At 50.1% G+C, this 15,918-nt stretch overlaps 1 long non-coding RNA gene across 1 annotated transcript; it reads right to left on the reverse strand.

Moving 5' to 3' along the window:
• Positions 1-14,946: 14,946 nt before the first annotated feature.
• Positions 14,947-15,633, reverse strand: LOC131671096 (uncharacterized). The gene is made up of 3 exons (XR_009302509.1): positions 15,345-15,633; positions 15,069-15,213; positions 14,947-14,984 (listed from the first exon to the last, which is right to left on the reverse strand). It is a non-coding gene; the product is annotated as an uncharacterized LOC131671096 (long non-coding RNA).
• Between the last annotated feature and the right edge of the window lie 285 nt (positions 15,634-15,918).

Below are 15,918 nucleotides of genomic sequence, written 5' to 3' on the forward strand. Positions count from 1 at the left end.
TGTAATTTAATTTCTTTTTGCCAGTAAAAGTCTTATCGTGCACTATCATAGCTTTGATAATTGGACATATGATGCCAAATCTCTGTTGTTAACTGTAATTCATGATTGAAATATTTTAAGCAAATAATATGCTAGCATCAATTATATCTATACTGTGTGCACAATTTTAATTAACTTGCATATCAAGTGTCGCGGTAGCGACACGCAGGCGAGTAGGTTATGAAATAACTGCGAACTGCGGGCGCACCGTACACTATATACAATACATTGGCTAAAAGGGGCGTGGCCAAAAGCATTTTTCATCGTTTCATTATTTTCACGAGCGATATGGGCATGTATTATATGGTAGAATCGATCATTGAGATTACCATCTTTCATTTAAAAAATGTTTTAGTTCGATTGATACAATTTTCACAAAGTTATTCGTAAAACAAGATTTTTTGATAGTTCACTGTCTGAGCAGCTTTTTGTCCTACCAATTTTTTTGTCTCACGCGTATTATACGCATATCCCATGAGTATTATACGTACGCGTAATACTATGTTATACGCATATTCAGTGTCCCATCTATCTCATGTCTCATGTACATACGTTTATGTATGTATATGTATATGTGTTTGTATTTTTTTGTTTGATTTGTTTGTGTGATTTTATTTTATAATAAATACTTCAAAACAATACTACTCGAATGCAAAACTTTCCAGTACCAGTAAACAAATGTATACCTCCCTTCGGATTGACCTTTGACTAATGTATCATAAAGTGAATTTCAAAAAATGATTGAAAAAAATGGAATTGTTAGTATTTTGAACGGAGCATCATGAAAAATATTGTCAGCATAATCAAAGATCATAATAAAAGAGAGCATAATGAAAGATATCGTAGTTATTCATTTTTGTGTTGATTTTTTTATTATTATATTATATTATATTTATATTTATATATATTTATGAATTCCTTTATTTACAGATTAATACGAATCAATTATTATTATTATTATTATTATTCTCTTGATTGTCTGGGTCATCGTCATTTCTGTTAGGCACGTAAGTGCACTCCTTTGCCATATTCCATAGAAATGTAGCCATGCGACTGGCATTACGCCTCATCTGAGAGTTCACAGCTGCATAGGGAGTAGTACCTATAACGATGAACAATTTGTTATAGGTCAAATTTTATTGTATAAAATATAATATATATATTACAATTAAATTATATAGGAGGATGTCATATAAAATTGTGACGGGCGAATCGATCATTAGATTCGATCGCCCTGTTCGCCTCTCTCTCTCTTCCGCGTGCCTTCCCCTGAGCCGCTACCACATCGGTCTTGGTTGAGTAAAACCGAGTATCGACGCACGATGTGGCTTTGTTTCAGGTCTGATTCCTGATCGGCGGAGATGCCTGGCGCTGGAGGGATAGGCATAGGCATAGGCGGAGAGCAGAGGAGGAGAGAGAGGGATAGTGTCGCCGGCATGAGCCGCACATGTGTGCGTAGCCGGCGGCGCTCGGCCGTTTTGAGTACCTATAGGGAGGGGCGCGTAAGAAAGCGCGGAAGGCGCGAGATCGCGGGCAGTAGGGTTTCGACCAGTGACTAATTGCTAGCTATTCGAGCCTTGTGACTAGCCTCAGTGAGTGTTCGAAGAGTCGATTGCCATTGAATGACCATCAGTGAGTGTTCGAGTGGTTGATTGCCATTGAACGACCATCAATAAGAAGGAAGACCGGCTGCATCCAGAATCCCGCCTTTCGAAGATAACATCGTTTGCTCGGAGGACGCGGACTTCCGCAGCAGCGCTCCCTCTCAAGGTCAGGTACCCTTTTTAGTTTATCGGTGCGCGCCTCGATTTCTCTCTCTCCTGGCATCGTATAGGCCGGACGCGGACGAGCGGTTGTATGCGTGAACTCGCATCGCCCTCGCGGAATTCGTGAGATACGTTGTAAGGTGACGTTCTGTTTCCTGTGCGTTAATTCGCACGGAACGAACTTAACCCGGACTCGGCCGACGCACACGTCAACGCCAAATGTATATTATTGTAGCAATAAAGAGTAAAGTAGTTGAATTGATGAGTTTATTTTGTTAAAACCTGTCTCTCTGTAATTGATTAAATTGCGTTTATCGATATTACCGGACGACATAGCCCTCGTTCAATTTTCGCGACGAAGCGAATGCGCCTTCCGAGCCTTTCCCCTTAAATAATTTGTGACGCAACGTTGTTCGGGCTTAAATTATTAACGTACGTGTTACATGGCATCCCTTGTGGGGAAATCGCGGGAATCGGGTTTGAGATGATCGCGAGAAAGAGAGACAGGACGCGAAATTCTAAAACAGAAAAGTAATTCGCGTAGACAAAAGAATTTGAAAAGGTCGGTTGACGCCGAGAGGGGAGGTGATCGAACGATCGGCCGAGCTGCGTTGAGCCGCGGCTCGAGCGGTGTTTGTTTACATTCCTCATCTCGGGTTCACAGAGAGCGCCGATCGAGAGAGAGATACGAGGCCGAAAATTGTAGCATAGTTGTGTTGCCGTTGCTATACTCAGGCACGGGCGAGTGAGTCATCGACCTAACGTGTCGAAGGCCACTACTCATCATACCCACGGTATACGGCCAGTAAAAGGACGGATAGACAAGTCCATTTAAGAAGCGGGTGTTGTTAGCGTAGTTAGATACGTATGCGAGATGGCCATTGGGTACTAATCTGTTTAGATCAGCGGATTAGAAAGGTGCGCCCTTGCCTGGGAGCCGCGACGAGAGTGAGAGTAGTTAGTATTTGTGTTTTGATTTTGAGTTTTATTTTGAAATTAAGGACGCAGAGCAGTGCGTATAATTCGCACTGCCTGAAAGTTGATTTTATATTGTTGATTGAATAACGGCCGAACGAAAGAAAGCGAATGCGTAGAAGTCGCATCCGCCGTTGATGAAATTGGCCGGACGATAATTAAGGGCAAGTTAGTGTTGGTCGCTGGTGTTTTTTTTTAATTTCATTTTATTTGGACAGTTGCGCGACGCGGTCGTCGGTTGTGCCCACATCGCGAGCGTGATATTGGATCGAGCGTTCGGGCGGTGTGAGAAGCAGAGGGGCTTGTAAGGATGCCGCCAAGCGGGACGGCAGGCACGATTATGCGCGAAATATTAAAAGATAGGTCGGTACGGGCTCTTAAGCGGCGAATCAACGAAACGCCGCCCGCGGAGTTGCTGAGTCTTCTTAAGAGCTATGGCCTTAGCGTGACGGGTAGCTTTGGGGTACTTCAGGAGCGCATGCTGCGCTACATGATTTCGCGTGAAAGGCCGGAGCTTAATCCGCCCCTGAGTCCGGGTGACTTTGAGTCGGGCGTTGTGCCGGGCCCGCCGGAGGCTATTCTGCGGGAGGAGTCGCGCGAGGTCAACATGGACCTGCAGCCTGATAGAGGCGAGGTGAGCCGCGGACGTCTGGAGGGCCAGATCGAGCCTGCGTTAATTCGCAGGCGAGAAAGCTTGGCATCCTCCGACGAGCGGCCGCCGCCGGTAGCAGCGCAGAGAAGCGGGCCAGAGCATAGGAGCGAGGACGGGCAGGATAGCGCCCGGGTTGCATCACATGAGGGGGCGACGGCGCTCGCCGATGCCAGGAGAGAGTTGGCGTCTCGCGGAGAAGTGGCGTTCCAGGATGCCGCGGGAGGGCCGAACGTTTTTGGACAGGCGTGGAACATCGTCGCAAGCCTGCCTGGCTTGGTTATGCGGAGGGAAGTACGTGCAGCATTATCGGAAAGCGCGAATAACTTATATCGCGTAGAAGAGGCCGCGTTGGAGATGCAGGCGGGTAGGCGGGATGCGCCGCGCGCCGAGGACGTAACGACGACTCGGACACCACATAGACGGGCGCGAGAGGAGCGACGATCTCGCTCGGCGTCGCGCCGGCGGAGGGAAAGTAGCTCGCGGGAGCCGGTTTCGGAAGACGAATTTTTCTCCGAAGTGGAAAGCGACGCCACCGAGGAGAGAGTATTGGGGTCGTTCGACCGGAGAACGAGTACCCCGGCACTGCCACGCGAGGTTGGAGAGGCCATGAAGAATTGGGAGGATTTAGTTAGGAAACTGTTGAAGGACGGCGCGCGAGAAAATTACGCTGTGAAAACCGAGGGAACGTCGCCGCGGGCCAGGCCACGGTTTGCCAACCCAGGGGAATTTAGGGAGAGGTATAGGCCGAGGTGCCCATCGGCAAGCGAATGGGAAGATAGTTGGAGCGAGTCCCCGAGTTCGGATGAGGACGGGCCGGATGGGGCGGGGTTGGTCAGTCGCAGACCGAAGCGCCGGAGTACTTGCAGGCGCTCAGGTCTGCGTCAGCCCCGACGTTATAAACCGGTGGACGCGGTGAAGGCCTTTCGTTCTTGGTCGCTGAAGTTTTCGGGTGACGGGGGAGCGGATGTGGACGGTTTCGTAAGTGATATTGGGAAATGCCAGGATTTTTACAGGTTAAGAAATGAGGAAGTACTCCGGGCGGTAGGCATAATATTGACAGGGAAGGCGGCGCTCTGGTACCGTAACAATGAAAATACTTGGCGAACCCTCGGGGAGTTTCTTACCGATTTAAAGGAGGAATTCGGAAGGCATTATAAGCGGGAGGATTTATATCAGGAGTTACGATTAAGGACGCAGGCGGAGGGAGAGACGCTGGGTGACTACCTAACCGCCTTCCAATGTATCGTTCGCCGTTTTGATAGGCCTCCTTCGGAGAGAAGGCAGGTGGCGATTTGCAAAGAAGGTTTGCATCCCACCTTCGCGAGGTACTTGTACGGGAAGTCGTTTGCTACGCTCAAGGAACTGAAGAGGGTAGGCTGCGAATTCGAGCGTCAGCGGGCAAGGGAAAAGAGGTGGCGGCCACCTCCGGCGGCCGACAGCATGCTGGTTCAGGACGCGGCGTATCGGAGCTCGGCGGGACCAGCGAGAAAGGTGGCAAGGACCGCGGTGTTAGAGGCGGAAAAGGGCGCCGAGGTGACACCAGAGGACGGATCGGGTACGCGACGTTCTAAGAGGCGGTCAAAGGGAAAGAGTGGCGACGCGTCCAAGAGCGAGGTACTCACGGCTGCCGCGCAGCCCGGCGGGGGCGGGGGGCCGACCTCGGGTTCCGGAACCGGCGGGGGAATCAGTGCGAATAATTCCGCAACCTCGGCCGTTCCGACGGATCCAGGTGCGGCGCGGACACAGACCCCGGTTCCGCCAAGTTTAGTTCCCCAGCAGAGGGGCGCGCAGCGAGGAGGTGATGGCGCTGGCGCGAGTTCGCGCGCGTTCGGAGGTAATTGTTTTACGTGTGGAGGTAAGGGACATAGGAGTTCGCAGTGTCCGAATCGCGTTAATCGCGACGGAGGTAGGCCGCCCCCCACTTGTTATCGGTGTAGGCAGGCCGGACACTTTGCTAATGCGTGTCCGGGGGCCGTGGTTAGTTGCCAGGTTTGCGGGACCGCGGGGGCGGTCTTCCAGAACTGCCCCACGTGCGCGGCTGGTCTGGCGCAACAGGGAAACTCGCAGGCGGGGGCCGAAACTCGCTCGTCGACCCCTGCTTGAGTCTGCTCGGGCGAGCGCGGTTGGCGCTTGAGCTGCACCGGAACAGGGTGGCTCGCGCAACGAGAACCGGTAACGGGGAAATCAATGGGGGCGAGAAGGTCGGGCCTGGGGAGGCTGCGTTGTTATTCGCGGCCGAGGCGCCGGACCAGAATAAGAGTGCCGCGATTGAGGGAACGGCGCGCGGAGTTGGAGGCGCATATCCGAAAATGGCTAAGAGTAGCTCAGAGAAATTTTGGGATAGTCTGTCGCGCCGTTATGAGCGGTTGAACGTGTCGGATCTCGAAGATGTCCAGTTCGGGAAAGCGATAGGAAGCGAAAGAAAGGAAGATTGCACCGTCGGGAAAGGGAAGTTAGGAGTAGTGAGAGAGCGATCCGATCGAGCGCAGGATGAGCGCGTGGCTGAAGAGTCACCACGGCGCTCCCCGCTGCTCTCGGACGCGCGCAAAATGAGTGAGCGATCCGATCGAGCGCAGGTTGAGCCCGTGGCTGAGGAGTCACCACGACGCTCCCCGCTGCTCTCGGATGCGCTAAAGTGGAGTGAGCGATCCGAGCGAGCGCAGGTTGAGCGCGTGGCCGACGAGCCGCCGCGACGCTCCCTGGAGCCCTCGGGTGCGCCTCAGGTAGGAGAGGGGTCCGATGGAGCGCGAGGGGGGCGCGGAGAAGCGGAACCACCGCGAGCCTCGCCAAGGCTCTCGGACACCGGTGAGCGGTACAGTGGAGTGATGCGACAGGGATCGGTGGGCGAGGATCCGGCGAGCCGTGCGAGGGTGGCGGAGACGCCTTCCGTAGTAACGGAGGGAAGAGCCGAGCCAGGCTCGGATGATCGGTTAGCGAGCCCGCGCGAGGATGATGACGTGGCCCAGGTGGCCGTAGTAGAGAACAGATTTTTTCTAGCTATCAAAATAAATGGGAAAAATTATCTCGCGTTGTTGGATTCAGGTGCGCAGGTTACGGTGGTGGGCCCAGGATTGGCAAATAGGTTTAGGTCACGGTTGGGGCCGCCAACGATATTTGTAAGAGGAGTGTCGGGTGAGGAACCGGACCCGTTGGGCGATCTGAAATTGTACCTCGAGATAGGGGGAAAGAGCGGGACGCTGATCGCGTGTGCCGTGGCGCAGTGCGCGCACGACCTAATCTTGGGCGCGGATTTTTGGAATGCGTGGATGCAGGATATCAGCATCGAGAGACGGGAATGGCGACCGAGGGGCTCGCGAGAATGGATTCCTTTCGTGAATAATGAGGACGGGACGGCGCACGTATTCGCTGAGTGTGCGGGACTCGTGAGTTACGTGAGCGCGCAACGTGAGCGAGTGTTGGCGTTGGTGCACCGCATCGTACCGGAACCCGGAATTGCTCCGGCTGTGACGAATTTGATTAGGCACGTAATAGATGTGGGGGATGCGAGACCGATCAAAACGCCTATACGCCGGATGTCGCCGCCGATCTTAAAGTTTACCCAGGAGGAGACGACAAGAATGTGGCACGCAGGGGTAATCCGGCCGTCGGATAGTCAGTGGAGTAGCGCGCCGGTCGTGGTGAAAAAGGCAGACGGGACGTATCGATTTTGTCTGGACTTCCGTCCGGTAAACAAAGTGACAAAGATCGATGCGTACCCGATGCCCAGTCTCGACTCGATTCTGGATCGATTGCGTGGCGCCGTATTTTTGTCAAAGGTTGATCTTAGGTCGGCGTTTTGGCAGATCCCTTTGGACGAAAACAGTAAACAATTTACGGCATTTGCGGTTCCCGGGTTGGGGCTGTGGGAGTTCGAAAGAATGCCCTTCGGCCTGGTAAACGCGCCCGCGACGTTCATGCGCTTCATGGACGCTCTATTCGGACCGGAGTTCGCGCATAACGTTTTCTGGTATATGGATGACTTATTGGTGGTGAGCGCGAATTTCGAGGACCACATGCAGTGGTTAGAAAGAGTACTGCGGCGTTTAGTTGAGGTAGGGTTGGAGATCAACCTCGAAAAGTCGGACTTCTTTTGTACGCAGGTGACCTATCTTGGCTATAGGTTAGATGGCGAGGGCCTGCGCCCGGACCCGGATCGGATTCAGCCGATTATGGACTACCCGGCGCCTCGTTCGATAGAGCAGCTTCGTAGATTCCTGGGTATGGTGGGTTGGTACGCGCGATTTATCGAAAACGAGAGCGATATAAAGGTACCGCTCACGAAGTTATTGAGGAAAGATCAGTCGTGGGTTTGGGGCGAGGAGCAACAGGAAGCCTTTGAGCGACTGAAAAGGGCGCTCACTGAGGCTCCTGTGCTGGCGAGGCCGGACATCGAGCGGACGTTTTATCTGCATTGCGATGGTTCGTCATACGCGGTGGGAGCGTGTTTAGTGCAGATTTTTGAGGATGGGGAACACCCGATTTGCTATGCGAGTCGTATGTTAAACGCGCATGAGAAACGATATACGGTGAGTGAGATTGAATTTTTGGCGGTTCGATTCGCAGTTCAGAAGTTTAGGCCGTATATCGAGGGATTTCACTTCGTAGTAGTGACGGATCATAGCGCGTTGACGAGGCTTTTAAGCAAGCGAGATTTGACCGGCCGACTCGAGCGGTGGGTGCTGGATTTTCAACAGCTCGATTGCGAGATAGTGCATAGGAAGGGTGCCTTGCATCATGTCCCGGATGCACTCTCGCGCGAGTTTGAGGACGAGGCAGAGGTCGGCGAATTTACGGCAATCAAGGACTCTTGGTACCAGCGAAGGCGCCAAGAAGTCCAGGAGCGGCCGGAGAAATATAAAAACTGGAAGGTAGAGGACGGTCTGTTGTATCGCTACATGACAGACTATCTGCTTGATCCAGTTACCAATCGTGAGGAGTGCTGGCGAATGGTTGTTCCGCTCGAGTATCGGGAAAGGGTTTTGCAGGACGCCCATTGTGCGCCTTCGGCCGGACATTTTGGACAGGACAAGACGTGCGATCGGGTCATAAGGGAATATTATTGGCCAGGGGTGCGATATGACGTACGGACGTTCGTAAATCAGTGTCAGGTTTGCCAAAAATATAAAGTCGAGCAGAAAGTACCGAAGGGGTTGATGGGAAGGCGGATGATAGAGCGCCCGTGGGTGGTGGTTGCGACGGACGTGATAGAGTTGCCGCGAAGCAAAAATCGATTTCGGTACATGGTAGTATTCCAGGATCTCTTTACTAAATGGGTCGAGCTCAAACCGTTGAGCTCCGCGGACGGGAAGTCGCTCTCGCACGCGTTTGAGGAAATGATCCTGTTCCGATGGGAAACACCCGAGTATTTGGTTAGTGACAACGCGAAAGCTTATCAGAGCAAGGCGTTTCAGGATACGCTCCGAGAATACGGCGTTGAGCATGTGTTCTGTCCCCCGTACCATCAGCAGGGTGACCCAGTAGAGAGAGTTAACCGGACGCTGAAGACGATGATAGCAATGTTCGTGGACAACGATCATCGGACTTGGGACCGCTACCTGCACGAATTCAGGCACGCGATTAACACCGCGACTCAGTCTTCTACGAGGGTTACGCCGGCGTTCCTGAACTTCGGTCGGAATCCTCGGCCGGTGAAAAGTTTAAGGAGGGAAATGGAGCGGCGTTCTCCCGTGATCAGGATCAAACCCGAAATTTGGCAGGACCGATTAGAAAGACTTAATGCTTTGCGAGACTTGGTGGGACGTCATATCGAGAAGGCGCAGGAGAGACAGAAGAAAGAGTATGACAAGAGGCGAAGGGAGGTAGTCTTTAGCGTAGGCGATTTAGTTTGGCGGAGGAACTACTCGTTGTCGTGTGCCGCGACGGGCAGGAACGCGAAACTGGACCCCGAATACACCGGACCGTATAAAATAGTGAAGAAAGTCTCGAACCTAATATACGAGTTGGAGACTGACAATAACTATCGGATCCCGATGGTCCACGTGAAGGACTTGAAGCGTTACGTTCCGCCGCGCGGTGTGGGCAACGGACGGCGACCGACCGCCGTCGGGTAACGAAGTAGACGGGTTGGATCGTGTTTTCGTTTTTTTTTCTTCTTTTAATTGTTTTTTTTTTTACTGATTTTGACCGAAGAAAGACCAAATGACTAATACGCCTTAAATTTATAGATGGAAGATGAGATTACGACGTTGGCCGCTCTGACAGCCGAAATAGGCGTCAGGAGCGAGCCTTCCCCAGGACGAGACCGGACGGTGGACCCAGAACCCGAGAAAATGGAGGCAAGCGTGGCCGAGCCCTCGTCATCTTTGGCTCGGCCCGAGCAGTCGCTTGCCGGCTCCACGGAGGGCGATGGAGAGGAAGAGCTCCCGGATCCGTGCGGCCTGGAAGGTACGACCGAAGAGGCGGCTCCCGGGACTCTTGAAACCCGGGGTACGCGAGTGCTGAGGCGAGCCGTGGCTATGGTCGCGGAGCTTTCGGCCTATCGCGTCCTGAGCGTCGGCCCGGGGTTTCCTGAAGAGAAACCGGGCGCCGAGGGAGGAGAAGCGGCTGGCCTGATAGTGGACAGCAACGCCGCAGAAATGGAGCTGGAGGAGCTCTTGCTAAGGAGTCCTCCGGCGCAGCCGCAGGAGCTAAGGGGCGAGACGCCTGTGCGTGAATTCGCACGTCCGTCGAACCCTGAGGGCTCTGCGGACCTGCCCGGCCTACCATCATCAGCGGCAGCGGACCGACCCCAGGAGTTGGGCTTTACCAACGGGAGGCTGCAGTTAGAGGGGGAGCCGGTTCCGGGAATTGCGGCGGGCTCGGCGGCGACGACGGCGGTGGTGCGGCCGGAGAGGCACATCCACGAGCCAATGGAGTGGGTGCCTATGCACCAGCAGCAACTGGACCCAAGATACAGTTTCCGCCGACAGGGACCGCCGTCGAGCATCCCGCCTGCCGGGTACCTAGAGGACGAGCGGAGGAGGACCGCGGAGGAGCAGCGGAGCGGCGGCAAGAAGAAGAAGAAGAAGAACAAGGGCCCGGATTTCTCGGCGAGCAACTGGGTCTCGCCCCTGACCGAGGCCAGAGCGGAGGAACCGGAGCAGCCGTCCAGGAGCCACCGCCGCACCGAGGACGCTGGGCCGGGAAATGAGTGCGTAAATTCGCACCGTTTCCATGGCGAGGCGTCCGCGGAGGCAATAGCATTGGGGAGGCGTCCGCGGAGGCTAGAGATAGGACGAGCCCGTGGGCTGCACTGCCCCCGTCGCTCCAGGGAGCCGCGTGTTTCGCCTCCGCGTTCCGGTGAGACGCCGATGGCGGGTGGCCCTGATGACCGTGATGGGGGAGTCTCCGCGAGGCCTGCCCTGAAGCCTCGCGACTCGGCCGGTCAGGTGTCGGAGGCCGAGCCGCCCCGGCTGGTGCTCCGGGCTGGGCGGTGGATCCGGGAGACGGACGGGGCCCGGCCGGTTTTAGGCTTCTTTCCCCATCACCGCCAACTGGAGTGGGAGATTCCTGACGAGAGGCCGCCTCCGCCGGAGACCCCGCGCTTGTCGGCTGTGGTCCGACCCGAGCCGCGACGAGGCGAAGAGGACGGGCCGATTGCCTCAAGTGAGGGCTCGCGGCCCCCGTTGCAGGACGCCATTCCCGCCGAGACTCCAGTAGTAGGAGCCAGGGAGGAGGGCGTCATGATGGGCCGATTGACGGGCACCTTTCTGGCCGGCCTGAACTCGGTGCCGTTCGACCGGGAGTTGGACGTGCGGCCGTTTATCTGTTTTAATTGCCGGACTGGAGAACATCGCCGCTCGAGATGCCCGGAGCCGCCGAACCCGCGGGAATGCTGCAGGAATTGTGGGCGCCTGGACGCGACGGTTGCTCATTGCGTGCGATGTGCGGCCGCTTACGCAAAGTATTTGCGGACTCGAGCGGGGGCCGACGCTGTAGCCAGGACGCCTGAGGAGCAACAGCACAAGGAGGTGGACGGACCTCAACCACCGAGTGAAAGTAGTGGGGGGGCTCGTAGCGAGGAGGCCGGGGAAGAAATAGCAGCCGAGCCGCGTAAGAAGAAGCAGCGGCGTGGTGGCCGTCTCCGAAGAGAAAGAATGGAGAGGAGACGAGCTCTCGAAGCTGAGCGGGCCGGTCCAGACGAGGCAGTTTTAAGGCTGCGAGAGGACGCGCGGCTGGAACACCAGGCTGCAAGTTCTCTTCAGCGAGACGCCGAGGTTGCCTTGCGGCGCACTCCGCCAGGATCCGGCGACGACGCGGAGAGGGCTGATCCTGCCCCTGGTCCCTCTGGGGAGCCTCTTCAGCCCCGAGCGGAGATGGTGGGGTCGACACCTGAAGAGCCATGGACGGACGAACAGGCCCAGGAGTTAGGTAGATTGGCTGGGGCGGTTAATCCTAGCCACCCCACCACGGCCGAATACATCAGGATGGTGCGGCTGCGACGCTTCGCGTTGCAAGCCAGCACACCTGATGCCCGGAGTGCCGATTAAGGCAAATGGGTGAGTAATGGTGAAGGTTATTTAATTGGAATGAATGTTGAGTATGATTGTTGGCGTGTGCGAGTGTTGCCCTTATATTATTTCCGTTTTTGTCCCTCTGAGTTTCCGAGGCCGGTGGCGGCGGTGCTAGGGAGGTCGAGGTGGTCGTCCACCGATGATCGGGGGTATCGTTGGACTTGGGAGGGGGTGTGACGGGCGAATCGATCATTAGATTCGATCGCCCTGTTCGCCTCTCTCTCTCTTCCGCGTGCCTTCCCCTGAGCCGCTGCCACATCGGTCTTGGTTGAGTAAAACCGAGTATCGACGCACGATGTGGCTTTGTTTCAGGTCTGATTCCTGATCGGCGGAGATGCCTGGCGCTGGAGGGATAGGCATAGGCATAGGCGGAGAGCAGAGGAGGAGAGAGAGGGATAGTGTCGCCGGCATGAGCCGCACATGTGTGCGTAGCCGGCGGCGCTCGGCCGTTTTGAGTACCTATAGGGAGGGGCGCGTAAGAAAGCGCGGAAGGCGCGAGATCGCGGGCAGTAGGGTTTCGACCAGTGACTAATTGCTAGCTATTCGAGCCTTGTGACTAGCCTCAGTGAGTGTTCGAAGAGTCGATTGCCATTGAATGACCATCAGTGAGTGTTCGAGTGGTTGATTGCCATTGAACGACCATCAATAAGAAGGAAGACCGGCTGCATCCAGAATCCCGCCTTTCGAAGATAACATCGTTTGCTCGGAGGACGCGGACTTCCGCAGCAGCGCTCCCTCTCAAGGTCAGGTACCCTTTTTAGTTTATCGGTGCGCGCCTCGATTTCTCTCTCTCCTGGCATCGTATAGGCCGGACGCGGACGAGCGGTTGTATGCGTGAACTCGCATCGCCCTCGCGGAATTCGTGAGATACGTTGTAAGGTGACGTTCTGTTTCCTGTGCGTTAATTCGCACGGAACGAACTTAACCCGGACTCGGCCGACGCACACGTCAACGCCAAATGTATATTATTGTAGCAATAAAGAGTAAAGTAGTTGAATTGATGAGTTTATTTTGTTAAAACCTGTCTCTCTGTAATTGATTAAATTGCGTTTATCGATATTACCGGACGACATAGCCCTCGTTCAATTTTCGCGACGAAGCGAATGCGCCTTCCGAGCCTTTCCCCTTAAATAATTTGTGACGCAACGTTGTTCGGGCTTAAATTATTAACGTACGTGTTACAAAATAATATCAAAACTTACGTCTGTTATTATTGCGGTTTCTGTTTAGTCTCATAACTGAACCTTGCATGGGCACATTATTTTGCTGATTTACAGGGATGTTTTGCAAAGGCCCTGCAAAATTATTTGAAAGAAATTTCTTTAGTATAAGTTTGAGCCACTAAATGAGGACATGAATTCGTTGCTTACCTAATTGTTGTCCAGCAAAACCAGCATTCTCAACAGCACGACCAGCATTATTTGGGACAGCATTTCTGTTAGCTGTATTAAATAGAATAAAAAATTGTAAAAAAAGTTTTGCAGGTTCTATTGTTACAAATTATTATAAAAGAGCAGCCGTACAAAAATGTATTATTACTTATATACCTTGAACTTGGTCATTGACTTAAGCTTGCACATTTGGTATTGCCGGATCGTTTGGAATTCCTTGATTTGCATGTCCAATTTCATTGAGTTGTTCAGGATGATGAACATGATGACCAATACCATCATTTTGATGTACATGTAAATGCTCATTGTCAACTCCAAAAATCACAGGATGATCCTGAATCTGCTGCACTAAAATTTATAGAAAACAGAACTAATTTATTTGTGCACAGTTTAGATGAGAATAAGTTTTAAGCTTGGTCATATAAATAAAACATATATGAAAAATCTATTGGTTTAAGGGAAAAAAATTAAATACACATACCAGGTACTTGAGCATTTTCTTGTAAGTTCGGTGGACGAATTTGAACTCGGTTTTGCTGTCCATTACCAGCTCTGGCAAGTCTTTCCAATTCTTCATTATGGTTATCAATATCCATTTGTTGAAAATTATCTGCAAAAAATAGTATTGATCTGCAAAAAATAGTATTGATAGCAATAAACAATGAATAAAATGGAAACGTCGGAAATACAGTTTACTGGATTTACTTCTTAGTATTGAAATCAAAAAGTATTGCATAGCAATAGCAATATGAACAATATATAAAATGGAAACGTCAGATAAAATTATTTTTAGATTACTATATTTACTTATATTATTCAAATCAAAAAGTATTGTAAATGAATTCAACTTTTTCATATGTAGCATATTAAACTAAAAACTAAACTATTACAAAATTGAATAACAATAACCTGCTAGATTGTTGTTTTGATTGTCTTCACCTAATAAGGCATTTATTTGAGCAACTTCATCCATTTTTTGTTGTTTGTTAAGTTTATAAAAAGCTTTCTAATTCACTGATAAAATTAAAGATTTAAGCGGTTTCCAGTATTTAATATTAATACTAATTGCCTTTTTGCTTCACGAATTGGCGATTCTAACTTATATAAATTAGCCCTAGTCTTGATCACATTTATCTTTAAACAAGTTGACTCTCGCAAGATTTTTTTACCATATTTTAGCGTCAAACCGAAATTTGCAGGTAACCTTCGCTTGTCAAAACAACGTGTACAAGCACGATCGAGAACAATTGACGTATAGCTCTAAATAAATCCGCTAGGAATGTTTACATCACCTTTTGAATATACCGCTTATACACGTGATTTTTTTTTAATTTGCTATGAAAACTTAAAGTGGGTATTTTTTTGTATTATTTTTATCTATATCGATTTCCTTCAAATTTAGCTCGATAATTAAAACAAAATTAGTTTTTTTCTACTTACATACAGTGTCTTTATTAATGATTTGTATTTAGATTTTTTTATTACTGCTGATAAGTTACTTTTACAGTATAATTTCAATTTTTCCTCATATTTAGAATTTTTTTCACATTATTGTTTACAAACATTTTTTTATAAAGATTTAGAAAACACACCATTCTGAAATTTTTTTATCTCAATACTACTGTTTTTTTACAAAATAATAAAAAACCTGGAAAAATAAAAAACATACTGTTATTATCAATTACATACTATTTTAATGAATGGCTATGCTTGACTCATTTTTTCAACTCACATGATTGTTTTTATTAGTTTAATATTTCATGTATTATGTCTGGAATGACATTCATTCAACAAACTCCACAAGAAGATAGAGAAGCTTTTGGCGTGGTGATATTCTTTAGTAATTTTGCCAGCTCGAGTTCCTCTAAAGGATTTACCTGAAACAAAAGAGTTCATTTTCAACTTAATTAACATATTTTTTTAAATATTATACTAACAAAAGACATTCAATAGTTAGAAAGTCATAAGTTAGATAAATTTATCCATCTATAGTATTATATAAACTTACGGTTATTATATGAATTAGTTGAAGATAAATTACTTGATGATTGACTAATCTGTATCAAAGAAGTAGATCTCGTTGATGGATTCTGATCAAACAGATTGGAGCTTGATATTGGAGCATTCCCTTCATTAGAATAAGTTTTTGATTCTAAATTAGTATCTAGATGGCTAGACTGTACCAAAGAAATATCTTTTGATGGAATCTGAGATAGATTGGTGCTTGGTGTTGGAGCATTCTCTCCAGAAGAATTTGTGGATTCAACATTAGTCTTCAGAGTTGTTGTATTAGTGCACTCTCGTGCCAATGCCAAAAGAAAACTTTCCATCCTTCTAAACTGCGTTTTCTGTTTGGCATGTTTACCTCCTCTAGTTCCTCGTGTTTTTTTGTCTTGACGTTGCATATTTAGCTGCAAATAAAAATGACCATGAAAACTACATAAGTTTTTTCAATTTTTTTGCAATATAATGAGCAAGTCATATTAAAACAATAAATACTGATAACTTGACTTGATTAATTTTAAAGAAATATATTGCAAACAAACAATTAATTTCAATTTTTTAAAACAAATAATGCACAA

Source organism: Phymastichus coffea, unplaced genomic scaffold (genome assembly GCF_024137745.1).
Source record: "Phymastichus coffea isolate CEN01 unplaced genomic scaffold, Cenicafe_Pcof_1.1 PCOF00009, whole genome shotgun sequence".
Lineage (NCBI taxonomy): Eukaryota > Metazoa > Arthropoda > Insecta > Hymenoptera > Eulophidae > Phymastichus > Phymastichus coffea.